Genomic DNA, 23,715 nt, shown 5'->3' with positions numbered 1-23,715 from the left:
GTTACCTCATCCCTCAAACCCCTCCTTTCTGTAACCCTCAGTTTGTTTCCCAGAGTCTAGAGTCTGTCATGGTTTCTCTCTCTCTCTCTGATTTCTTCCAATTCAGTTTTCCCTCCCTTTTCCTGTGGTCCTCTGAGGTATTCCTTATATTCCACATATGAGTGAAACCATATGATAATTGTCTTTCTCTGCTTGACTTATTTCATAAACAACACACTTCTGAAATAATAAAATCCCTAGGAATAAACATAACCAAAGGGGTGAAAGAACTATATTCTGAAAACTATTGAACATTTATGAAAGAAATTAAAGATGACACAAAGAAATGGAAAGACATTCCATGCTCATGGCTTGGAATAACAAATATAGTTGAAATGTCTATACTACACAAAGCAAGATGCACATTTATCAAAATACCAACAGCATTTTTCACAGAACTAGAACAATCCTAAAATTTGAATGTAACCACAACAGACCCCAAATACCAAAAAACATCCTGAAAAAAAGGGCAAAGCTGGAGGCATCACAATTCCAGACTTCAAGTTATATTTCAAAACTGTCGTAATCAAAATGTTATGGTACTGGCACAAAAATAGACACATAGGTTGAATGTACAGAATAGGAAACTCAAAACTCAGGAATGGACCCACAACTATATGGTCAGTTAATCTTTGACAAATGTTGTTGGGAAAACAGGACACCAACATGCAAAAGAGTGAAACTAGACCACTTTTGTACACCATACACAAAAAATGGATCCAAAAATGGATTAAAGACCAAAAAATGTGAGACATAAAACCATCAAAATCCCAGAAGAAAACACAGACAGCAACCTTCCTGACACCAGCTGTGACAAATTTTTCTAGGTATCTCCTGAGACAAGGGAAAGATAAGCACGAGTAAACTATTGGGGCTACATCAAAATAAAAAGCTTCTGCACAGTGAAGGAAACAATCAACAAAACTAAAGTGCAACCTATGTAATGGTAGAAGATATTTGCAAATGACAGCTCTGATAAAGGGTTAGTATACAAAATATATTAAGCACTTATACAACTCAACACCCAAGAAACAAACAATCCAGTTTAAAATGGGCATAATACAAGAATAAACATCTTTGTAAAGAAGACCTACAGATGGCCAACAGACATATGGAGAGATGTTCATCATCACTTACCACCAGGGAAATGCAAATCAAAACTATAATGAGGGGTTCCTGGGTGGCTCAGTGGGTTAAGCCTCTGCCTTTGGCTCAGGTCATGATCTCAGGGTCCTGGGATAGAGCCCCACATCAGGCTCTCTGCTCAGTGGGAAGCCTGCTTTCCTCCTCTCTGTCTCTGCCTGCCTCTCTGCCTACTTGTGATCTCTCTCTGTCAAATAAATAAATAAAATCTTTAAAAAAACTATAATGAGATATCACCTGACATCTGTCAGAATGGCTAAAATCAGCAACACAAGAAACAACAGGTGTTGGCAAAGATGTAGGGAAAAAGGGACCCTCTTACTCTGTTGGTGAACAATGCAAACTGGTGCAGCCATTGTGGAAAAACAGTGTGGAGAGTCTTCAAAATGTTAAAAGTAGAACGATCCTACAATCCAGTAATTGCACTACTGGGTATTTACCCAAATAATCCAAGAACACTATTTCAAGGGGATACATGCACCCCTATGTTTATAACAGCATTACTTACAATAGCCAAGATATATGGAAACAACCCAAGTGTCCATTGACTGACGAATGAATAAAGAAGATGTGGTGTGTTTGTATATGTATAAGTATATATAATATATAATGGTGGTTTGTGTATATTTTATATATATAATGGAATATTACTCAGCCATAAAAAGAATGAAATCTTGCCATTTGCAATGACATGAATGGAGCTAGAGAACATTAAACTTAAAAAATATGTTGAACATTTTTTCATGTGTCTGATAGCCATTTGTATTTCTTCATTGGAGAAGTGTCTGTTCATATCTTATGCCCATTTTAAAATATATGATTGTCTGTTTTGTATGTGTTGAGTTTGAGGAGTTCTTTATAGATCCTGGTTATCAAACTTTTGTCTTTACTGTCATTTGCAAATATCTTCTCCCATTCCGTGGTTTACCTCTTTGTTTTGTTGACTGTTTCCTTTGCTGTGCAGAAGCTTTTGATCTTGATGAAGTGCCAAAAGTTCAACGTTGCTTTTGTTTCCTTTGCCTTCGGAGACATATGTTTTTTTTATTATTATTAAATTTATTTATTTATTTTCAGAAAAAAGAGTATTCATTATTTTTTCACCACACCCAGTGCTCCATGCAAGCCATGCCCTCTATAATACCCACCACCTGGTACCCCAACCTTCCACCCCCCTGCCACTTCAAACCCCTCAGATTGTTTTTCAGAGTCCATAGTGTCTCATTTTTATGGCAAATTTATATTTTATTTTTTTATTTAGATTCTTCAGCAGTTGAAATACAGACTTGTAAATTTGCAAATTCTCAAGTCCATATTTTTTTCAATTTATTTATTTTCAGAAAAACATTATTCATTATTTTTTCACCACACCCAGTGCTCCATGCAAGCCATGCCCTCTATAATACCCACCACCTGGTACCCCAACCTTCCACCCCCCTGCCACTTCAAACCCCTCAGATTGTTTTTCAGAGTCCATAGTCTCTCATGATTCACCTCTCCTTCCAATTTACCCCAACTCCCTTCTCCTCTCTAACACCCCTTGTCCTCCATGATATTTGTTATGCTCCAAAAATAAGTGAAACCATATGATAATTGACTCTCTCTGCTTGACTTATTTCACTCATCATAATCTCTTCCAGTCCCATCCATGTTGCTACAAAAGTTGGGTATTCATCCTTTCTGATGGAGGCATAATACTCCATAGTATTATGGACATATCTTGAAAGAAGTTGCTGTGGCAGATAATGAAGAGGTTACTGCCTATGTTCTCCTCTAGGATTCTGATGGATTCCTGTCTCACATTGAGATCTTTCATTCATTTTGAGTTTATCTTTGTGTACGGTATAAGAGAATAGTCGAGTTTCATTCTTCTACATAGAGTTGTCCAGTTTTCCCAGCACCATTTATTGAAGAGACTATCTATTTTCCACTGTTTATTTTTTCCTGTTTTGTCAAAGATTATTTGACAAAGAGTTGAGGGCCCATATCTGGGCTCAATGCTCTGTTCCACTGGTCTGTATGTCTGTTTTTTTTTGTTTTTTTTTGTTTTTTTTTTCCCAATTTATTTATTTTCAGAAAAACAGTATTCATTATTTTTTCACCACACCCAGTGCTCCATGCAAGCTGTGCCCTCTATAATACCCACCACCTGGTACCCCAACCTCCCACCCCCCCCCGCCACTTCAAACCCATGAGAGACTATGGACTCTGAAAAACAGTCTGAGGGGTTTGATGTATGTCTGTTTTTATGCCAGTACCATGCTGTCTTGGTGATCACAGCTTTGTAGCAAAACTTGAAATCAGGTAACATGATGCCCGCAGTTGTATTTTTGTTTTTCAACATTTCCTTAGTGATTCAGAGTCTCTTCTGATTCCATACAAATTTTGGATTATTTGCTCCAGCTCTTTAAAAATACCAGTGGAATTTTGATCAGAATGGCATTAAAAGTATAGATTGCTTTAGGCAGTATAGATATTTTTTTATTTTTAAATCATTATTTATTTATTTATTTTCAGAAAAACATTATTCATTATTTTTTTCACCTCACCCAGTGCTCAATGCAAGCCGTGCCCTCTATAATACCCACCACCTGGTACCCACCTCCCATCCCCCCGCCACTTCAAACCCCTAAGACTGTTTTTCAGAGTCCATAGTCTCTCATGGTTCACCTCCCCTTCCAATTTACCCAAATTCCCTACTCCTCTCTAACACCCCTTGTCCTCCATGCTATTTGTTATGCTCCACAAATAAGTGAAACCATATGATAATTGACTCTCTCTGCTTGACTTATTTCACTCAATATAATCTCTTCCAGTCCCGCCCATGTTGCTACAAAAGTTGGGTATTCATCCTTTCTGATGGAGGTATAATACTCCATAGTGTATATGGACCAGATCTTCCTTATCTATTCATCCATTGAAGGGCATCTTGGTTCTTTCCATAGTTTGGCGACTGTGGCCATTGCTGCTATAAACATTGGGGTACAGATGGCCCTTCTTTTCACGACATCTGTATCTTTGGGGTAAATACCCAGGAGTGCAATTGCGGGGTCATAGGGAAGCTCTATTTTTAATTTCTTGAGGAATCTCCACACTGTTCTCCAAAGAGGCTGCACCAACTTGCATTCCCACCAACAGTGTAAGAGAGTTCCCCTTTCTCCACATCCTCTCCAACACATGTTGTTTCCCGTTTTGTTGATTTTGGCCAATCTAACTGGTGTAAGGTGATATCTCAATGTGGTTTTAATTTGAACCTCCCTGAGGGCTAATGATGATGAGCATTTTTTCATGTGTCTGATAGCCATTTGTATGTCTTGATTGGAGAAGTGTCTGTTCATATCTTCTGCCCATTTTTTGATGTGTTTGTCTGTTTCATGTGTGTTGAGTTTGAGGAGTTCATTATAGATCCTGGATATCAACCTTTTGTCTGTACTGTCATTTGCAAATATCTTCTCCCATTCCGTGGGTTGCCTCTTTGTTTTTTTGACTGTTTCCTTTGCTGTGCAGAAGCTTTTGATTTTGATGAAGTCCCAGAACTTTATTTTCGCTTTTGTTTCCTTTGCCTTTGGAGATGTATCTTGAAAGAAGTTGCTGTGGCTGATATCAAAGAGATTACTGCCTATGTTCTCCTCTAAGATTCTGATGGATTCCTGTCTCACGTTGAGGTCTTTTATCCATTTTGAGTTGATCTTTGTGTACGGTGTAAGAGAATGGTCGAGTTTCATTCTTCTACATATAGCTGTCCAGTTTTCCCAGCACCATTTATTGAAGAGACTGTCTTTTTTCCACTGTATATTTTTTCCTGTTTTGTCGAAGATTAATTGACCATAGAGTTGAGGGTCCGTATCCGGGCTCTCTACTCTGTTCCACTGGTCTATGCGTCTGTTTTTATGCCAGTACCATGCTGTCTTGGTGATCACAGCTTTGTAATAAAGCTTGAAATCAGGTAAGGTGATGCCGCCAGCTTTATTTTTGTTTTTCAACATTTCCTTAGTGATTCGGGGTCTCTTCTGATTCCATACAAATTTTAGGATTATTTGCTCCAGCTCTTTGAAGAATGCCGGTGGAATTTGGATCGGAATGGCATTAAAAGTATAGATTGCTCTAGGCAGTATAGACATTTTAACAAAGTTTATTCTTCCGATCCAAGAGCATGAAATGGTCTTCCATATTTTTGTGTCTTCTTCAATTTCTTTCATGAGTGTTCTGTAGTTCCTCGAATACAGTTCCCTTACCTCTTTGGTTAGGTTTATTCCCAGGTATCTTATGGTTCTTGGTGCTATAGTAAATGGAATCGATTCTCTAATTTCCCTTTCTGTATTTTCATTGTTAGTGTATAAGAAAGCCACTGATTTCTGCACATTGACTTTGTATCCTGCCACATTACTGAATTCCTGTATAAGTTCTAGTAGTTTGGGGGTGGAGTCTTTTGTGTTTTCCATATAAAGAATCATGTCATCTGCGAAGAGAGAGAGTTTGACTTCTTTATTGCCAATTTGGATACCTTTTAATTGTCTTTGTTGTCTGATTGCTGTTGCTAGGACTTCTAATACTATGTTGAACAAGAGTGGTGAGAGTGGGCATCCTTTTCGTGTTCCTGATCTCAAAGGGAACACTGCAAGCTTTTTCCCATTGAGGATGATATTTGCTTTGGGTCTTTTGTAGATATATTTTATAAAGTTCAGGAATGTTCCCTCTATCCCTATACTTTGAAGCTTTTTAATCAGGAACGGATGCTATATTTTGTCAAATGCGTTTTCTGCATCAATTGAAAGGACCATGTGGTTCTTCTCTCTTCTCTTATTCATTTGTTGTATCACATTGATTGATTTACGAATGTTGAACCATCCTTGTAGCCCAGGGATGAATCCCACCTGATCATGGTGGATAATCTTTTTAATGTGCTGTTGGATCCTGTTGGCTAGAATCTTGTTGACAATCTTAGCATCCATATTCATTAGTGATATTGGTCTGAAATTCTCCTTTTTGTTAGGGTCTTTGCCTGGTTTGGGGATCAGGGTAATGCTGGCTTCATAAAGAGTCTGGAAGTTTTCCTTCTGCATCAATTTTTTGAAACAGCTTCAGGAGAATAGGTGTTATTTCTCCTTTGAAGGTTTGGTAGAATTCCCCAGGGAATCCATCAGGTCCTGGTTTCTTGTTTTTTGGGAGGTTTTTGATCACTGCTTCAATCTCGTTACTAGATATCAGTCTATTCAAGTTGTCAATTTCTTCCTGGTTCAATTTTGGGAGTTTACAGTTTTCCAGGAATGCATCCATTTCATCTAGGTTGCTTATCTTATGAAAAAAAATGTTCACCATCACTAACAATCAGGGAGATTCAAATTAAAACCACATTGAGATACCACCTTACACCAGTTAGAATGACCAAAATTAGCAAGACAGGAAACAACATGTGTTGGAGAGGATGTGGAGAAAGGGGAACCCTCTTACACTGTAGGTGGGAAAGCAAGTTGGTGCATCCTCTTTGGAAAACAGTGTGAAGATTCCTCAATAAATTAAAAATAGAGCTTTCCTATGACCCGGCAATTGCACTCCTGGGTATTTACCCCAAAGATACAGATGTAGTGAAAAGAAGGGCCATCTGTACCCCAATGTGTATAGCGGCAATGGCCACGGTCGCCAAAGTGTGGAAAGAACCAAGATGCCCTTCAACGGATGAATGGAAATGGAAGATGTGGTCCATATACCCTATGGAGTATTATGCCTCCATCAGAAAGGATGAATACCCAACTTTTGTTGCAACATGGACGGGACTGGGAGAGATTATGTTGAATGAAATAAGTCAAGCAGAGAGAGTCAATTATCATATGGTTTCACTTATTTGGGGAGCATAAAAAATATCATGGAGGACAAGGGGTGTTAGAGAGAAGGGAGTTGGGGTAAATTGGAAGGAGAGGTGAATCATGAGAGACTATGGACTCTGAAAAACAATCTGAGGGTTTTGAAGGGGCGGGGAGTGGGAGGTTGGGGTAACCAGGTGGTGGGTATTAGAGAGGGCATGGATTGCATGGAGACTGGGTATGGTGCAAAAACAATGAATACTGTTATGCTGAAAAGAAATTTTAAAAAATATGTTGAAACAAACAGCAATAGAAACAACATACAAATCCTGTTTTTATGTAGCAATATCAGTTCTAAGAATTAATTTTATAGGGATGGAAACCTAAATTAAGGTAAAAGAAGGATCTCAAACAACCCCACTTTGCACCTTGAGCAATCAGTAAAAGAAGGACAAACCAAACCTAAAGTTAGTAGAAGGGAAGGAAATAATAAAAATCAGAGAAGAAATAAATGAAATAGAGAACAGAAAAACAATGGAAAAGATCTTTGTAACTAAGAGCTGGGTTTTTTCTTTTTTTTTTTTCTTTCGAAAGAAAAAGAAGGCTACCTTGAGCTAGACTAAAATAAAGAAAGAAGACTCAAATAAAATCAGAAGTGAAAGAAGAGACATTACAAGTAGTGATACAGAAATACATATAATCATTAGAGACTACTACAAACAGTTACATGCTAACAAATCGGATACCCTAGGAATAATGGAGAAATTCCTAGAAACAGAACTTACTAATAGTGAATAACTAAGAAATAGAAAATCCAAACAGACCAGTAATAAGTAAAGAAGTTGAATTGGTAATCAAAAACCTACCAACACAGAAAAGTCCAGGACCGAATGGTTTTGCTGATGAAATCTACCAGGAAATCAAGAAGACTTAACACCAGTTCTTCTCAAGATTTTCCATAAAATTTAAGATGAGGGAGCACTCCCAAACTCAATTTATGAGGCCAGCAATACCAATACCAAAACCAAATAAGGGCGCTATTAGAGAAGAAAAGTATAAGCCAATATTCCTGATGAACACTGATGGGAAAATTCTCAAAAAAATACCGGCAAACTGAATTCAACACTACATTAAAAGGATCATACATCAAAAAATAAAAATTAAAAAAAAAATAAAAGGATCGTACATCATTATCAAGTCTGATTTATCCTTGGGATGCAAGGATTGTTGAACATACATAAATCAACCAAAGTTAGACCCCATTTAATAGAATGAAAGATAAAAATCATATGAGCATGTCAACAGATGAAAAAATAGATTTTAAAAAGCATTTGACAGAATACAACATTCTTTCATGATGGAAACTTTCAACAAAGTGGGTATGAAAGGAAAATACTGCATCATAATAAAGACCATATATAAGTAACATATTGCTTACCTCATTGTTGAAAATCTGAAAATTTTCCTCTAAGATTGGGAACAAGACAAGGATACACACTCTCACTAATTTTGTTCCTATAGCATTGGAAGTCCTAGCCAGAGCAATTGGGCAAGAAGAAGAAATAAAAGGCACCCAAATCAAAAAGGAAGTAAAATTGTCTCTGCTTGCAGATGATATGATCTTATATGTAGAACTCTCTAAGGATTCCACCAAAACTGTCAGAATAAATAAGTTAATTCAGTAATGTTGTAGGGCATAAAATCAACGTACAATAATCTCTTCCATTTCTATATGGTAGCAGTGAAATATCTGAAAAATAAACAATTCCATTTACAATAACATAAAAAAACAATTAAAAAAACTTGGGAATACATTTAATCAAGGAAGTGAAAGAATTGTACATTAAACTTCATAAGATATTAATGAACAAAATTGAAGACATTAATAAAGATATTTTATACTCATGGATAAGAGGGATTAATATCATCAAAATGTCCATAGTACCAAAAGCAATCTACAGATTCAATGCAATAGCTACCAAATTCCAATGACATTTTTCACAGAATTAAAAATAATAATCCTAAAATTTGTAGGGGCATAACAAAAGACTCCAAATAGCCAAGCAATCTTGAGAAAGAACAACAAAGGTGGAGACATCACATTTCCTAATTTCAAACTATATATACAAAGACAAGGGGCGTTAGAGAGGAGTAGGGAATTTGGGTAAATTGGAAGGGGAGGTGAACCATGAGAGACTATGGACTCTGAAAAACAGTCTGAGGGGTTTGAAGTGGCGGGGGGGTGGAAGGTTGGGGTACCAGGTGGTGGGTATTATAGAGGGCACGGCTTGCATGGAGCACTGGGTGTGGTGAAAAAATAATGAATACTGTTTTTCTGAAAATAAATAAATTGGAAAAAAAACAGTATAGTACTGGCATACAGATAGACACATAGACCAATAGAAAAAAAAAGTTCATAAATAAGTAACGGACTAATCTTCGACAAGAATGCCAAGAATTCACAATAGGTAAAGAACAGTCTTTTCCATAAATAGTATTGTGAAAACTAGGAATTCACATTCAAAGAATGATATTGGTCTTTTGTCTTACATTACTCAAAAATTAACTAGAAATGGATTAAAGACTTAAATGTAATACTTGACACCATAAAGCTCTTGGAAGAAAGCATTGGGAGAAAGCCACTTTACATTGTTCTTGGCAATAATCTTTGGATATGTCACCAATAACACGTGCAACAAGAGTGAAAACTAGCAAGTGGGACTCTATCAAACTAAAAAGCTTCCATACAGCAAAGGAAACCTTCAACAAAGTGAAAAGCCAACCTAACAAATGAAAGAAAACTGAACCATGAGAGACTATGGACTCTGAAAAACAATCTGAGGGGTTTGAAGTGGCGGGGGGGTGGGAGTTTGGGGTACCAGGTGGTGGGTATTATAGAGGCCACGGCTTGCATGGAGCACTGGGTGTGGTGAAAAAGTAATGAATACTGTTTTTCTGAAAATAAATAAATTGGGAAAAAAAAGAAAGAAAATCTTTTCAAACCATCTATCAGTTAATATATTAATATCCAAAATATATAAAGAATCTGTACAATCTGATTTTAAAAATGGACAGAGTATCTCAATTGGCATTTTCCCATATATAATGGAATATTATTCAGTTATAAAATAGATTTCTTGTAATTTATGATAACATGGATAGAACTCAAGGGCATTGTGCTAAGTGAAGTAAGTTAGATAGAGAAAGACAAACAGTGTAAGATGTTAGTTTTGTGTGGAATCTAAAAAAGCTGAATTCATAGAATGAGAAAGTAGAATGGTGATTACCAAGGCTTGGGTGAAGAGGAGGAAATGGGGAGATGTTGGTCAAAGGGCACAAACTTCTGGTTTAAAGATGAATAATTGCTAGGGATCTAATGCAGAGTAAGATAAGTATAGTTAGCATTACTCTGTTATCTACTTGAAAGTTGACAAGGGAATAGATCCTAAATGTTCCCACCACACAAAAAATGACAGTTAAAGACCTTATCCCAAATACAGTCACATTCTGAGGTAATAGGGTAGGAAATACGAATTTTGGAGGGACACAATTCAGCCTATGACAACCCTTTGGCAGATACATGATTTGCATATTTTCTCCCATTCTCCAACCAATGTTGGTTTTTCCCTCTCTTGAGAGTGTCCTTTGACACATAAATGCTTTTAATTTTGATGAAGTCCTATTTATTAATTTTCTTCTTTTGTTGCTTATGCTTTTGGTATCATATTCAAGAAATCCTTGCCAAAAACAACATCCTGGCACTTTCCCATTATGTTTTCTTCTAAGAGTTTTGTGGTTTTGACTCTTACATTTCAGTCTTTGAAATACGTTGAGTTAATTTTTTTAGTAGTATAAGTTATGGATCCAAAATCATTCTTTCGCATGGAGATGTCTGGTTTTCCCAGCACCATTTGTTGAAACGACTGTCTTTTCCTCACTAAATGGTCTTAGTCACACTGTCAAAAATCATTTGGCCACATATGTGAGGGTTTATTTCTGGGCTCTTTATTTTATTCCATTGGTCTATATGTCTGTCTTTATGCTAATACCATGCTGTTTTGATTTCCTTAGCTTGATGTTAAGTTTTGAAATCAGGAAGTTTGAGTTCTCTAACTTTGTTCTTATTCAAGATAATTTTGGTTATGTAAGATCTCTTAAGATTTATAATAATTTCTGGGTGGATTTTTCTGTTTCTGCATAGAGTCCCTCTGGGGATGATTTCTGACTATTTATTTTGCTCATTCGAATGAACCATGTTTTTCTGTTCCTTTTATTCCTTGTGATTTGTTGTTGTTGTTGTTGAAATTTGGGCATTGGAATATTATATTGTTGTAACTTTGGGGATTAGATTCTTCCCTTTCCCTGGGCTTTTTTTTTTTTTTTTTTTTTTAGCTTACCATTGTCCTTTTTTTTTTTTTCAATTTATTTATTTTCAGAAAAACAGTATTCATTATTTTTTCACCACACCCAGTGCTCCATGCAATCTGTGTCCTCTATAATACCCACCACCTGGTACCCCAACCTCCCACCCCCCCCACCACTTCCAACCCCTCAGATTGTTTTTCAGAGTCCATAGTCTCTCGTGGTTCAACTCCCCTTCCAATTTACCCCAACTCCCTTCTCCTCTCTAACACCCCTTGCCCTCCATGCTATTTGTTATGCTCCACAAATAAGTGAAACCATATGATAATTGACTCTCTCTGCTTGACTTATTTCACTCAGCATAATCTCTTCCAGTCCCGTCCATGTTGCTACAAAAGTTGGGTATTCATCCTTTCTGATGGAGGCATAATACTCCATAGTGTATATGGACCACATCTTCCTTATCCATTCATCCGTTGAAGGGCATCTTGGTTCTTTCCATAGTTTGGCGACCGTGGCCATTGCTGCTATAAACATTGGGGTACAGATGGCCCTTCTTTATTTTTTTTATTTTATTTTTTATTTCTTTTCAGCGTAACAGTATTCATTATTTTTGCACCACAGCCAGTGCTCCATGCAATCCATGCCCTCTATAATACCCACCACCTGGTACCCCGACCTCCCACCCCCTGCCCCTTCAAAACCCTCAGATTGTTTTTCAGAGTCCATAGTCTCATGGTTCACCTCCCTTCCAATTTCCCCCAACTCCCTTCCCCTCTCTATCTCCCCATGTCCTCCATACTATTTGTTATGCTCCACAAATGAGTGAAACCATATGATAATTGACTCTCTCTGCTTGACTTCTTTCACTCAGCATAATCTCTTCCAGTCCCATCCAGGTTGATACAAAAGTTGGGTATTCATCCTTTCTGATGGAGGCATAATACTCCATAGTGTATATGGACCGCATCTTCCTTATCCATTCATCCACTGAAGGGCATCTTGGTTCTTTCCACAGTTTGGCAACCATGGCCATTGCTGCTATAAACATTGGGGTACAGATGGCCTTTCTTTTCACGACATCTGTATCTTTGGGGTAAATACCCAGGAGTGCAATGGCAGGGTCATAGGGAAGGTCTATTTTTAATTTCATGAGGAAACTCCACACTGTTCTCCAAAGAGGTTGCACCAACTTGCATTCCCACCAACAGTGTAAGAGGGTTCCCCTTTCTCCACATCCCCTGCAACACATGTTGTTTCCTGTCTTGCTAATTTTGGCCATTCTAACTGGTGTAAGTTGGTATCTCAATGTGGTTTTAATTTGAATCTCCCTGATGGCTAGTGATGATGAACATTTTTTCATGTGTCTGATAGACATTTGTATGTCTTCATTGGAAAAGTGTCTGTTCATATCTTCTGCCATTTTTTGATATGATTGTCTGTTTTGTGTGTGTTGAGTTTGAGGAGTTCTTTATAGATACTGGATATCAACCTTTTCTCTGTACTGCCATTTGCAAATATCTTCTTCCATTCTGTGGGTTGCCTCTTTGTTTTCTTGACTGTTTCCTTTGCTGTGCAGAAGCTTTTGATTTTGATGACATTCCAAAAGTTTATTTTTGCTTTTGTTTCCTTTGCCCTTGGAGACATATCTTGAAAGAAGTTGCTATGGCTGATATCGAAGAGATTACTGCCTATGTTCTCCTCTAGGATTCTGATGGATTCCTGTCTCACGTTGAGGTCTTTTATCCATTTTGAGTTTATCTTTGTGTACAGTGTAAGAGAATGGTCGAGTTTCATTCTTCTACATATAGCTGTCCAGTTTTCCCAGCACCATTTATTGAAGAGACTGTCTTTTTTCCACTGTATAATTTTTCCTGTTTTGTCAAAAATTATTTGACCATAGAGTTAAGGGTCCATATCTGGGCTGAATACTCTGTTCCACTGGTCTATGTGTCTGTTTTTATGCCAGTACTATGCTGTCTTGGTGATCACAGCTTTGTAGTAAAGCTTGAAATCAGGTAACGTGATGCCCCCGTTTTATTTTTGTTTTTCAGCATTTCCTTAGCGATTCAGGGTCTCTTCTGATTCCATACAAATTTTTGGATTATTTGCTCCAGCTCTTTGAAGAACACTCATGAAAGAAATTGAAGAAGACACAAAAAGATGGAAGACCATTCCATGCTCTTGGATCAGAAGAATAAACATTGTTAAAATGTCTATACTGCCTAGAGCAATCTATACTTTTAATGCCATTACGATCAAAATTCCACCGGTATTCTTCAAAGAGCTGGGCTTTGCTTTTTTTTCTTTCATTATTATTGAAAGCTATAGTAGTCTGTTTATTGTTTGATCTTACCAAACTTTTTTCAATTTTTTTGAAAAATTTTTTTTCAAAGACTATTTTTTGTGTGTGCTTGCTGATGTCTTGCTTCTTTAGCTTTTGTTCAGTTAATTTTTTTTTCATAAAATGGTAAGCACAGCTAACTTTATTCTGTTTTCCCTTGTTAATTAAAGAAAAGGTCTCCTTAGGGGAGAATATTCTTTTCTTTTCTTTTCTTTTCTTTTTTCAGTGTTCCAAGATTCATTGTTTATATACCACACCCAGTGCTCCATGCACATATTTTACTGGAATGCCCACCACCAGGCGAGCCTGTTCAGCTAATTTTTGTACAAAGATTTCTTTGAATTTCAGTAGAAACAGAGAAAAAAAAGAAAAGAAGAGAGATCAACCACCTCTATCAGTCTTGGTAGACTGGCTCTCTGCTAGGATGTTCCTTACCTAGATAATATCTAGGCTTGCTCTGAGCCTGGTTATCACCTGAGGTGAGAAAGCTTAAAGTTTTCTCAGGTCATTTTTGAGCATGCTTGATCATATTTGGCTTTCTAAATTTCTCATACCTGTGGCTGCTTTTGAATGTTCCCTTCCTTTACTTCTTTTTTAAAAAATTTTTAATTAATTAATTTTTTTCAGCATAACAGTATTCATTGTTTTTGCACCACACCCAGTGCTCCATGCAATCTGTGCCCTCTCTAATACCCACCACCTGGTTCCCCCAACCTCCCAAACCCCCCCCCCCCGCCCCTTCAACACCCTCAGATTGTTTTTCAGAGTCCATAGTCTCTCATGGTTCACCTCCCCTTCCAATTTCCCTCAACTCCCTTTTCCCCATCTCCCCTTGTCCTCCATGCTATTTGCTATGCTCCACAAATAAGTGAAACCATATGATAATTGACTCTCTCTGCTTGACTTATTTCACTCAGCATCATCTCTTCCAGTCCCGTCCATGTTGCTACAAAAGTTGGGTATTCATCCTTTCTGATGGAGGCATAATACTCCATAGTGTATATGGACCACATCTTCCTTATCCATTCGTCCATTGTAGCAATTCTTTAAGCAAGATGTCCTTTAGTCTGATAGCCATTTGTATTTCTTGATTGGAGAAGTGTCTGTTCATATCTTCTGCCCATTTTTTGATGTGTTTGCCTGTTTCGTGTGGGTTGAGGTTGAGGAGTATTAAAACCACATTGAGATATCACCTTACACCAGTTAGAATGGCCAAAATTAACAAAACAGGAAACAACATGTGTTGGAGAGGATGTGGAGAAAGGGGAACCCTCTTACACTGTTGGTGGGAATGCAAGTTGGTGCAGCCTCTTTGGAGAACAGTGTGGAGATTCCTCAAGAAATTAAAATAGAGCTTCCCTACGACCCTGCAATTGCACTCCTGGGTATTTACCCCAAAGATACAGATGTCGTGAAAAGAAGGGCCATCTGTACCCCAATGTTTATAGCAGCAATGGCCACAGTCGCCAAACTGTGGAAAGAACCAAGATGCCCTTCAGTGGATGAATGGATACGGAAGATGTGGTCCATATACACTATGGAGTATTATGCCTCCATCAGAAAGGACGAATATCCAACTTTTGTAGCAACATGGACGGGACTGGAAGAGATTATGCTGAGTGAAATAAGTCAAGCAGAGAGAGTCAATTATCATATGGTTTCACTCATTTGTGGAGCATAACCAATAGCATGGAGGACAAGGGGCGTTAGAGAGGAGTAGGGAATTTGGGTAAATTGGAAGGGGAGGTGAACCATGAGAGACTATGGACTCTGAAAAACAGTCTGAGGGGTTTGAAGTGGCGGGGGGGGTGGGAGGTTGGGGTACCAGGTGGTGGGTATTATAGAGGGCACAGCTTGCATGGAGCACTGGGTGTGGTGAAAAAATAATGAATACTGTTTTTCTGAAAATAAATAAATTGGGAAAAAAAAAAAGATGTCCTTTAGTTCTTTACGTCCATTTAAATGACTGCTTTGATGTCCTAGTGTGTTGTATCTGATATCTGGCCCCTCTCACAGGCAGTTTCTAGTGTTTAATTTTTTTCCCTCTGTAGGGTCACATTTTCCTGTTTCTTTGTATGTCTCATAATTTTTTGTTGAAAACTGGACATTTTAAGCAATATATTGTAACAACTCTGGGTACTGATTACCCTCCCCTCTCTTCAGTGCTTGTTTTTGTGGCTGTTTGCTTGTTTATTTTTTAAGTGGCTTGAATAAACTGCTTTAGTGAAGGCTATTTCCACACAGTATGAAACCTTTGGTGTTACTCCACAGGGTTGTTAGCCTTGGGCATGTGCATGATCACTATGAGATGACAGTAGTTTTACAGCGTTTGTTTTGACTATCTCTCTCCCTGACCTCCCTGTTAAGCTACCTATCTCACTTGATATCACCAAGAACTGTCAGCTTGCACTAATTACTGGCTGATTGCTTTATTATTTTTGACAATATCCTGGGTCATAATTTGCTCCATGATCTGATTCAGTCAGTTTTGTGTAGGAGTTTTTGAGGTCAGACTTTGAGGTTTGTCATAATCCCAGCAGGGCTCTTCTTAGTTGCATATTTTTTTCTGATTCTTTCTGGTGAACTAGCTGGCCTATTATTTAGCTTGTTGTTCTTAATTAATAGGAGATATTGTTTTCAGGAGTGCTCTTAGGCTTGAAATTCCTTACATTCTGTTTCAAATAAAGTCAGTTCTTTTGGGGAAAGCTCTGGAACTCTTTTCTTGCATTTAGCCTTTCTCATTGGGAAAAATCAATGAGCCACTAATCTGAGTGCTCCCTCCATGTGGAACCTCTGCCTTGTGAGTGAAATTGGGTAAGGTTGATTGGGCCATCTGTATCCCTGGTCTGGGGCAGAGCCTCTGCCCTATGTAGGAGGCTAGGTAGAAAACGGGAGCCTCCTAACTCTTCAATTCAGAGTTGGAAGGAATGAGAAATGTTGGTGGCCTTCTCCTCCAGGTGAGATAGGGTAACTGTTAGATGTGTACTAAGGAGAGTGGGAGCCTCATCTTTTTGTCTACACCAACAGAGTGGAGGAGAGGGGGAGAGAATAAGGAAGGAGTGGTCATGGCTCAAAAACCACAGACCGTCAATGTTCTTACACAGTTTTAATAGATTTTCTTGAATAAATGCTTCATTTGGTTATGTTTTTGGATAATTTCCAGAGATTTAAATTTTTTTAAAAGATTTTATTTATTTATTAGACAGAGAAATCACAAGTAGACGGAGAGGCAGGCAGAGAGAGAGAGGGAAGCAGGCTCCCCGCTGAGCAGAGAGCCCGATGCAGGCCTCGATCCCAGGACCCTGAGATCATGACCCGAGCCGAAGGCAGCGGCTCAACCCACTGAGCCACCCAGGCGCCCGATTTAAATTTTTTTTTAAATTAACTTCACCAGTTTTGCTTGTATGCTGAAGAGCTTGTATCCATGGAGCTTTTTGCTCTGCCATCTTGGAAATGGATTCTACATCTTGGCAATCTTTTTAAAGATGTAAGAGACTCAAGCTGAGTCAGGAGAAAAATTAGAGACTGAAGATACAGGAGGGAGGTAAGTAACTGATTAATCAAGGTTCTTGATGAGTTATCAGAGAATAGGATACAGAACACTTGTGGAAATATAGACAGTAAGAAAAATGGCACTTCCTCCACTGTAACTAGAGGGAATGACTGAGGAGAGGCTCATGAATTTGTAGGTAGTTTGTGGCAAGGAACTGAGGACATTGCTATCTGGTGTCTTTTATTTTCTTTTTTAAGATTTTTTGTTTATTTATTTGACAGAGAGAGAGATCACAAGTAGGCAGAGAGAGAGAGGAGGAAGCAGGCTCCCTGCTGAGCAGAAAGCCTGATGTGGGACTCGATCCCAGGACCCCGAGATCATGACCTGAGCCGAAGGCAGCGGCTTAAACCACTGAGCCACCCAGGCGCCCTGTCTTTTATTTTCAATGCAGTCAGAGGTGAGGCAAGAGTGAGGGTTAGAAGGTGGTATGAGAGGGCTGAGAAGAATGAGGTTTGGTAAAACTGCTGAAATACTTGGATGGAATTTCATATAACCATCTGCCTTCAGAGAGAGGTGTTGAAAATCATGCACATAAATGAGCCTTTTAATGTCTCATGAAATCTCAGAAAAATTTCCAGTCCCAGATGTTTGCTGAGCATGCCACAAGATCAAGTCCTCTGGAATTTAATCCAAGACATTTTTTTTGTCACCTTTAATCCAGAAAATTGAAACTTGGGAAATCTGTTAGCCTACATCTTCCTACTACAGTTGTCAGGAAGGTTAGAGACAAACTGAGCCTCCATACTCTCTGAGGAGCCTACTCAAATACATTTCTTTGCCCTCTTTCTTTTCTTTTGTTTTTGCCCTCTTTCTTTTCAGAGGTCTTTGCTCTGTTTTTATCCCCATTGGTTCTACCCTTTGTTCTAACCTTTAAGGAGAAGGGTGAGGGAACTGCCATTAATAGCTTAAGGCTTAAGTGCTCAGGCTGCAAGGATTCACATGCTCCCTGTGGCCCTCTGGAAAAGTTATTCACACTTTCGAAGCCTCAGTCTCCTCATCTATTGCACGGGAATGCTAATAGCTCCTATTTCATAGACACTGTGGGGATTAAATGAAATAATTATTTGAATTTCCCTGATGGCTGATGATGATGAAAATTTTTTCATGTGTCTGTTATCCATTTGTATGTCTTTATTGGAGAAATGTCTGTTCATGTCTTCCACCCATGTCTTTTTTTTTAAAAGATTTTTATTTATTTATTTGACAGAGAGAGAGAGAGAGAGAGATCATGTAGATCAAGTAGGCAGAGAAGCAAACAGAGAGAGGGGGGAAGCAGGCTCCTCGCAGAGCAGAGAGCCTGACGTGGGGCTTGATCCCAGGACCCTGAGATCATGACCCACTGAGCCACCCAGGTGCCACTTTACCCATTTCTTTTTTTTTTAATTATTATTTATTTATTTATGTTCAGAAAAACAGTATTCATTATTTTTCACCACACCCAGTGCTCCATGCAAGCCGTGCCCTCTATAATACCCACCACCTGGTACCTCAACCTCCCACCCCCCCGCCACTTCAAACCCCTCAAGGAGTAGGGAATTTGGGTAAATTGGAAGGGGAGGTAAACCATGAGAGACTATGGACTCTGAAAAACACTTTACCCATTTCTTAATGGGATTATTTGTTTTTTGGGGTGTTGAGTTTGAGAAGTTGTTTATAGATCTTGGATTTCAGCCATTTGTCTGTAGTGTCATTTGTGAGTATCTTCTCCCATTCTGTGGGTTGCCTCTTTGTTTTGTTGACTGTTTCCTTTGCTGTTCAGAAGCTTTTGATCTTGATGAAGTCCCAAAAGTTTATTTTCACTTTTGTTTCCCTTGCCTTTGGAGATGTGTCTTGAAAGAAGTTGCTGCGGCCATTCTTCTCTAGGATTTTGATGGATTCCTGTCTCATGTTGGGGTCTTTCATCCATTTTGAGTTTATCTTTGTGTATGGTAAGAGAATGAAAGAGAAGAGAAAACATAAGAGAATGTTTGAGATTCATTCTTCTGTACATAGTTGTCCAATTCTCCCAGCACTGTTTATTGAAAAGACTGTCTTTTTGCCATTGGATATTATTTTTTCCTGATTTGTAAAAGATTATTTGACCATAGAGTTGAGAGCCCATATCTGGGCTCTCATATCTGATGCCCCCAGCCTTGATTTTCTTTTTCAACATTTCCCTGGTGATTTGGTGTATTTTCTGGTTCCATACAAATTTTAGGTTTGTTTATTCCAGCTCTTTGAAAAATACTGAATTGCTGGGGGCACCTGGGTGGCTCAGTGGGCTAAAGCCTCTGCCTTCAGCTCACGTCATGATCCCAGGGTCCTGGGATCGAGCCCCACATCGGGCTCTCTGTAGGCAAGGAGCATGCTTCCCTTCCTCTCTCTCTCTCTCTCTCTCTCTGCCTACTTGTGACCTCTTGCTCTCTCTCTGTGTCAGATAGATAAATAAAATCTTAAAAAAAAGAGAAAATACTGAATTGAGATACCACCAGTTAGGATGGGAAAAATTAACAAGGTAAGAAACAACAAATCATGGAGAGGATATGCAGAAACGGGAATCCTCTTACACTTTTGGTGGGAATGCAGGTTGGTACAGCCACTCTGGAAAACAGTGTGGAGGTTCTTTAAGAAATTAAAAATAGAGCTTCCCTATGACCCTGCAATTGCACTACTGGGTATTTACCCCAAAGATACATATGTAGTGAATAAAAGGGCCCTCTATACCCCAATGTTCATAGCAGCAATGGCCACGGTCACCAAACTGTGGAAAGAACCAAGATGCCATTCAATGGATGAATGGATAAGGAAGATGTGGTCCATATATACAATGGTAATATTACTCAGCCATCAGAAAGGATGAATACCCAACTTTTGCATAAACATGGATGGGACTGGAGGACATGATGCTGATTGAAATAAGTCAAGCAGAGAAAGTCATTATCACATGATTTCACTTACTTGAGGAACATAAAGAATAACATGGAGGATATTAGGAGAAGAAAAGGAAAAGTTAAGGGGGGATCGGAGGGGGAGATGAACCATGGAGACTATGGACCCCATGAAACAAACTGAGGGTTTGGGGAGGGATGTGGGGGGATGGGTGACTCTGGTATGGGTATTAAGGAGGGTATGTATTGCATGGAGCACTGGGTGTTATATGTAAACAATGAATCTTGGAACAGTACATCAAAAACTAATGATGTAATGTGTGGTGACTAACATAACAAAATAAAAAAAATAACTGAGACCATTAATGGAAAGCATTTGGAACAATACATGGTTCTTTATTATTATTATTATCATTGTGTTATGTTAATCACCATATGGTGCATCATTAGTTTTTTAAAATTTATTTATTTATTTTCAGCATCATTAGTTTTTGTCATAGTGTCAATGATTCATTATTTGCATATAACATCCAGTGCTCATTACAACCTTAATACCCATCAACTGACTATTCTCCCCTCACCCCCTTCCCCTGTGAAACCCTCAGATTGTTTCCCAGAGTCCATAGTCTTTCATGGCTCATCTCCTCCTCTGATTTCCCCCCACTTCAGTTTTTCCTTGATGTCCTCCATATTATTCCTTATGTTTCACATATGAGTGAAACCATATGAAAATTGTCTTTCTCTTCTTGACTTATTTCACTTAGCATAATCCCCTCCGGTTCCATCCATGTTGATGCAAATGGTGGGTATTCATTCTTTCTGATGGCTGAGTAATATTCCAGTGTATATACAAACCTTATTTTCTTTATCCATTCATTTGTTGAAGAGCATCTCTGCTCCTTCCACAGTTTGGCTATTGTGGACATTGCTGCTATGAACATCAGGATGCATGTGGCCCTTCTTTTCACTACATCTGTATTTCTGGGGTAAATACGCAGGAGTGCAATTGCAGAGTCATAGGGTAGCTCTATTGTTAACTTCCTGAGGAACTCCCACACTGTTTTCCAAAGTGGCTGTGCCAGCTACATTCCCACCAACAGTGTAAGAGGGTTTCCCTTTCTCCACATAATCGCCAACATTTGTTGTTTCCTGCCTTATTTTTTTTCTCCCCCATTTCAGAGGAGAATATATTTGCTAAGATAAGTAAGCATCAAAGTGTACAAGCTCTCAAAACATGCCTTCTGAAAAGGACCTTGCTGGGATTGCTTCTCCATTCATTTTCAGCTTCTTTTTTTTAATTTTTAAATTTAATTTTATTTTTTCAGTGTTCCAAGATTCATTGTTTATTCACCACTCCCAGTGCTCCATGCAATATGTGCCATCCTTAATACCCACCACCAGGCTAACCCAACCCTCTAACCCCTCCCCTCCAAAATCCTCAGTTTGTTTCTCAGAGTCCACAGTCTCTTATGCTTTGTCTCTCCCTCCTATTTCCCCCAATTTACTTTTCCTTTCCTTCTTGTAGCATCCTTCATGTTATTTCTTATGCTCCATAAGTAAGTGAAACCATATGATAATTGACTTTCTCTGCTCGACTTAGTTCACTCAGCATAATCTCTTCCAGTCCCGTCCATGTTGATACAATGGTTGGGTATTCATCCTTTCTGATGGAGGCATAATATTCCTTTGTATATATGGACCATATCTTCTTTATCCATTGGTCTGTTTAAAGGCATCTTGGCTCTTTCCACAATTTGGTGATAGTGGCCATTGCTGCTATGAACATTGAAGGTACAGATGGCCCTTCTTCTTTTCACTGCATCTGTGTCTTTGGGGTAAATGCCCAGTAGTGAAATTGTAGGGTCATAGGGTAGCTCTATTTTTAATTTCTTAAGGAATCTCCACGCTGTTTTCCAAAGTGGCTGCTCCAACTGGCATTCCCACCAAGAGTGTAAGGGGGTTCCCCTTTCTCCACATCCTCCCAACACTTGTTGTTTCCTGTCTTGTTAATTTTGACCATTCTAACTGGTGTAAGGTGATATCTCAATGTGGTTTTGATTTGAATCTCCCTGAGGGCTAATGATGATGAATATTTTTTCATGTGTCTGTTAGCAATTTGTATGTCTTCCTCACTGAAGTGTATGTTCATGTTTTCTGCCCATTTCTTGACAGGATTATTTGTTTTTTTTTTCTTGTTGGGTTTAAGAAGTTCTTTATAAATCTTGGATACCAGCCCTTTATCTGTAGTGTCATTTGAAATGTCTTCTCTCATTCCAGGGATTGCCTCTTAATTTTGTTGACTGTTTCCTTTGCTGTGAAAAAGATTTTTGTCTTGATGAAGTCCCAAAAGTTCATTTTTGCTTTTTTTCTTCTTGCCTTCATAGATGTGTCTTGAAAGAAGTTGCTGTGGTAGATGTGGAAGAGGTTACTGTGTATATTCTCTCTAGGATTTTGATGGATTCTTGTCTCACATTGAGGTCTTTCATCCATTTAGAGCTTATCTTTGTGTATGGTGTAAGAGAGCAGCCAAGTTTCATTCTTCTGTATATAGCTGTCCAATTTTCCCAGTACCATATATTGAAGAGACTGTCTTTTTTCCATTGGATATTTTTTTTCCTGCTTTGTCAAAGATTAGTTGACCATAGAGTTGAGGGTCCATTTCTGGGCTCTCTATTCTGTTCCATTGGTCTATGTGTCTGTTTTTGTGCCAGTATCATGCTGTCTTGGTGATCACACCTTGGTAATCTAGCATGAAATCAGGCAACGTGATGCCCCCAGCCTTGATTTTCTTTTTTAGCATTTCCTTGGTGATTAGGAGTCTTTTCTGGTTCTATATAATTTTTAGGATTGTTTGTTTCAGTACTTTGAAAAGTGTCAGTGGTATTTTGATAGGGATGGCATTAAAAGTGTAGATTGCTCTAGGCAACATAGACATTTTAACAATGTTTATTCTTCCAATCCATGGGCATAGAATGTTTTCCCATCATTTTGTGTCTTCCTTGATTTCTTTCATAAATGTTTTGTAGTTTCTAGAGTATAGATCTTTTACCTTCTTGGTTAAGTTTTTTATGAGGTATCTTATGGTTTTGGGTGCTAATGTAAATGGAATTGAGTCCCTAATTTCTCTTCCACATTTACACTATTAGTGTATAGAAAAGCAACTGATTTCTGTGCATTGATTTTGTATCCTGCCACATTATTGAATTGCGGTATGAGTTCTAGTAATTTGGGGGTGGAGTATTTTGGGTTTTCCACATAAAGCATCATATCATCTGTGAAGAGATAGAGAGTTTGACCTCTTCTTTGCAGATTTGAATACCTATTATTTATTTATTTTTGTTGTCTGATTGGTGAGGCTAGGGCTTTTAGTACTGTGTTGAACAATAATGGCAAGAGTGGGAATCCCTGTCATGTTCTTGTTCTTAAGGGTAAAGCTCTCAGCTTTTCCCCATTGAGAATGATATTCACTGTGGGCTTTTCAGAAATGGTTTTTATGAAATTGGGGAATGTTCACTCTATCCCTATACTCTGAAGAGCTTTAATCAGGAAAGGATGCTGTATTTTGTCAAATGCTTTTTCTGCATTGATTGAGAAGATCATATGGTTCTT

This window comes from Neovison vison, chromosome X (assembly GCF_020171115.1).
Source record: "Neovison vison isolate M4711 chromosome X, ASM_NN_V1, whole genome shotgun sequence".
NCBI lineage: Eukaryota > Metazoa > Chordata > Mammalia > Carnivora > Mustelidae > Neogale > Neogale vison.
The sequence above is the reverse complement of the archived record's forward strand: the minus strand, read 5'-3'. Positions refer to the sequence as shown.